The sequence below is a fragment of the Desmodus rotundus genome, chromosome X, assembly GCF_022682495.2.
Source record: "Desmodus rotundus isolate HL8 chromosome X, HLdesRot8A.1, whole genome shotgun sequence".
In the NCBI taxonomy this organism is placed as follows: Eukaryota; Metazoa; Chordata; class Mammalia; order Chiroptera; family Phyllostomidae; genus Desmodus; species Desmodus rotundus.
The window spans coordinates 59,643,565-59,647,992 of NC_071400.1; the positions used below are offsets into that span (position 1 = coordinate 59,643,565).

The 4,428-nt window shown below is 37.1% G+C and overlaps 1 non-coding gene across 1 annotated transcript; it reads right to left on the bottom strand.

Annotated features, from left to right (window-relative positions):
- Positions 1-2,717: 2,717 nt before the first annotated feature.
- Positions 2,718-2,824, bottom strand: LOC112296358 (U6 spliceosomal RNA). The gene has a single exon (XR_002973872.1). It is a non-coding gene; the product is annotated as a U6 spliceosomal RNA (small nuclear RNA).
- Between the last annotated feature and the right edge of the window lie 1,604 nt (positions 2,825-4,428).

Below are 4,428 nucleotides of genomic sequence, written 5' to 3' on the forward strand. Positions count from 1 at the left end.
CTAGTCAAAAACCATGTATGAATGACCCATGGACATGGACAAGAGAGTGGGAATTGACTGAGGGAGGGAAGGGTGGGTTAGTAGATGGGGACAAAGGGGAAATATTAGACAACTGTAATAGAATGAACAGTAAAAAGGAAACCATCAACAAAATGAAAAAAGAACCCATTGTATGAGAACATATTTGCCAATAATACATCTGATAAGGGGTTAATTTTCAAAATATATCATGAACTTAACAACTTATTTTTGGTGGAGTTTATAGGATTTTCCATGTACACTATCATGTCATCTGCAAACAGTGACAGTTTCATTTCCTCCTTTCCAATTTGGATGCCTTTTATTTCCTTTTGTCTAATTGCTGTGGCTAGGACTTCCAATATTATGTTGAATAGGAGTGGTGAAAGCGGACCTCCTTGTCTTGTTCCTGATCTTACTGGGAAAACTCTAAGATTTTGCCCATTGAGTATGATGTTGGCTCTAGGTCTCTAGTATATGGCCTTTATTATGTTAAGGAATGCTCCCTCTATTCCCACTTTGCTGAGTGTTTTTAACATAAGTGGGTGCTGTACCTTATCAAATGTTTTTTCCACATCTATTCCTAGGATCATGTGATTTTTGTCCTTTGTTGTGTTTATGTGATGTATTACGTCTATTGATTTGCAAATACTGTACCATCCTTGCATCCCTGGGATGAATCCCACTTCATCATGGTGTATGATCTTCTTAACATATTGCTGACTGCAGTTTGTCAATATTTTGTTGAGATTTTAGCACCTATGTTCATCAGCAATATTGGCCTGAAGTTTTTCTTTCATATGTCCTTTTATTTTTATTGTTATTCAATTACAGTTGTATGCCTTTTCTCCCCATCCCTCCATCCCACCCCAGCCAAACCCACTTCCCTCCCCCACCTCCACCCTCCCCCTTGATTATGTCCATGTGTCCTTTATAGTAGTTCCTGTAATCCCTTCTCCCCACTGTCCCCTCCCCACTCCCCTCTGGCTATTGGTAGATTGTTCCTAACTTCAATGTCTCTGGTTATATTTTGTTTGCTTTTTTCTTCTGTTGATAGGGCCCAGAGACATACGAAACGATGCTCAGCATCACTAGCCATCAGAGAGATGCAAATTAAAACCACACTGAGGTACCATCTCACACCAGAGTGGCCAACATAAACAAATCAACAAACAAATGTTGGAGAGGATGCAGAGAAAAGGGAATCTTATGTATTTATGTGGTTTTGGGATTAGGATTATGCTGGCTTCATAAAAAGAGTTTGGGAGTCTTCCATCTTCTTGGATTTTTTGGAATAGTCTGTGACCGATAGCAGTTAGCTCATCTTTAAATGTTTTGTAAAATTCTCCTGTGAAACCATCATTTCCAGGCCTCTTGTGTGTCAGGAGTTTTTTGATTACTGCTTCAGTTTTGTCAGCTGTTATTGGTATGTTCAAGCTTTCTGCTTCTTCTTCAGTTTAGAAGGTAATACTATTTTAGAAATTTGTTCATTTCATGCACGTTTTCAATCTCTTGGCATACAGTTCTCCATAGTAATTTCATACAATCTTTTATATTTCTGTGGTATCATTGTAATCATCCCTCTTTCATTTCTGATTGTGTTTTTTTGAGTCGTCTTTTTTTCTTGATGAGTCTGCTTAAAGTCTTGTCTATTTTATTTATCTTTAAAAAAAAACCTCCTGGATTTATTGAGCCTTAGAATTGTGCTTTTAGTCTCTATGTCGTTTAATTATGCTGTGATCTTGGTTATATCCTTCCTTCTAGATTTATCTGGGCTGTCTTTGTTGTTGTTCCTCGAGTTCTTGTAGGTGTAGGGTTAGGTTGTTTATTTGAAATGTTTCTATCTTTTTTAGGTAGGCTTGTATAGCTATGAACTTCCCTCTCAGGACTACCTTCACTGTGTCACATAAGTTTTGGACTGTTGTGAGTTAATTTTCATTTGTTTTCAGAAACTTTTTTATTTCTTCCTTAAACTCATTCTTGACCCATTCATTGTTTAATAGCATGCTATTCAATCTCCATGAGTGTGAGTATTTGGGGGGAGGGTTTCCTTGAGGTTGGTTTCTAGTTTCAGTCCCTTGTGGTCAGAGAAAATGTTTGATATGATTTCAATTTTCTTGAACTTGTTGAGGCTTGTTTTGTGTCCTATCATGTGGTCTATCTTTGAAAATGTTCCATGTGCATTTGAAAAGAATGTGTATTTTGCTTCTTTGGGATGAAAGGCTCTATATATATAAGTCCATTTCATCTAGGGCATTGTTCAATGCCACAATATCTTTGTTGATATTTTTTTGGAAGATCTGTCCATTTTTGACAGTGGGGTGTTAAAATCCCCTACTATAATTGTGTTGCTGTCAATATCTTTCTTGAAGTACTCCAAGACTTTATGTATTTGGGTGCTCCTATGTCGGGTGCATATGTATTTACAAAGTTTATGTCTTCTTGATGGATTCTTCCCTTGAGAATTACAAAGTGATCTCTGGGTCTCTTTTTATGGCCCTTTTTTTTGAAGTCTGTTTTGTTTGATATGAGTGTTGCTACCCCGGAGTTTTTTTCCTGTCCACTTGCTTGGAATATTTGTTTCCAGCCCTTCACTTTCAGTCTGTGTATGCCTTTTGTTCTGTGGTGGATCTCTTGGAGGCCATTGCCTTTGTTTTGAAATCTATTTTGTCTGATGTAAATATTGCTACCCCCTTCTAAAAAATATAAACTGCTTTATGAATTTGAGTGTCATCCTCACACAGGGACTATGCTGATCTTCTCTGTATCATTCCGATTTTAGTATATGTGCTGGCAAAGCAAGCACTGCCCTACTTCTTTTGTTTTCATTCCTTTCCCTCATATTCCCCCATTAACCTTTTGTCTTCCTTTCATATTCTTTCCCATTGGATTTGGGAAAATCTAAAGCAGAAAATAGATTTGTCATCTGGTGTAGGAAAAAACATTGAAATTTCCCATCCTTATCACTGGGTGGTGAAGCATAAGGATATTTGACTAACATGTGAGCACTCCTGGAAACAGGGAATGGGAAATACAAGATGTAAGGTTCAGGCTACAGTTGCAATCAGTAAGATGGGGGAAATCAGAACAAGAATAGAACTTCAATCTTGATCACACTTCTACATATGAAGTTTCTTTCTTTTTTTTTTTAATGCTTTTACCATTTATTGCTTATGCAGTGTACACTGTTGACTTTGTAATCATTAAAAATTGTCACTTTGGGGGGATAATATCCGCATATCTTCCAGCTTCAGATTTTGCTCATATAGGTTAGCTATACTATTGACAATTTATAAAAAGGAGGCTCTGCATTAAATCTCTCTCTTATAGGCCATCTACATGGTAATGAAGTTTCATAATAGAACATCAGCTCTACCAATCTCCCTTTTTAAAAAGAATGCTTTATTGAGATATGATTGCCATACACAAAGCTGTATATATTTACTGTATACAACTTAATGAGTTTGGAGATTAGTTTACACTCATGAATCTATTACCACAATCTATGCCCAAAACATATTCATCCCCTCCAATAGTTTTCTCCTGCTCTATTTGTTATTATTTTTGAATGCGCATAAGAACACTTAACATAAGATTTACCCTTTTACCAAAATTTTAAGTGTATGTTAGAGTATTAAGTATAGACACTGTGTTTTACACTAGATCTCTAGGTCTTATTCACCTTGTATAACTGAAATTTTGTAATGTTTGATTAATATATCCTGTCCCGCTCCCCCTGGCCACCACCATTCTACCCTTTGCTTCTATGAGTTTGGCTATTTGGGATTCCTTATTAAGTGGTATCATGTAGTATTTGTTCTTCTGTGCCTGGCTTGTTTCCCTTAGTGTAATGCCCTTCAGGTCCATCTATGCTGTCACAAATGGCAGAATTTATTTTTTTGAAGGCTGAGTAATATACCATTATATGCATATACTACATTTTATCTATTAATCCATCAAAAACCATTTAGGTTGCTTCCATGGCTTGGCTATTGTGCATGATGATGCAATGAACATAGGAGTGTAGATATATCTTCTAGATCCTGATTATGATACTTTTGGGTACATGCTGAAAAGAGGGACTGATGGATCATATTCTAACAATCTCTTGAATGGTTCCCAGCATACAGATGCCTGCCCACAATCAGTAACACAAAGTGTCACACTAATGACGCAGGTACCAGCCTGCAGTTTCTATGTCGTTGTGGCTGAGATGAGACAAATTCACACAGACTACTGACTCCTATGGGAGGAAAGGGATGGCACAGCTACTCTCTCAAGAGGAGAGTGCCAGGACCCTTTCCTTAACAGGGTTTTATTGGCTTAATTCGCATAGGAATACAGGGCGTATATGGAAAGCTCATCAATTATTGTCAGGCAGTAATAATCAGATAACATTCAAAGAACTCT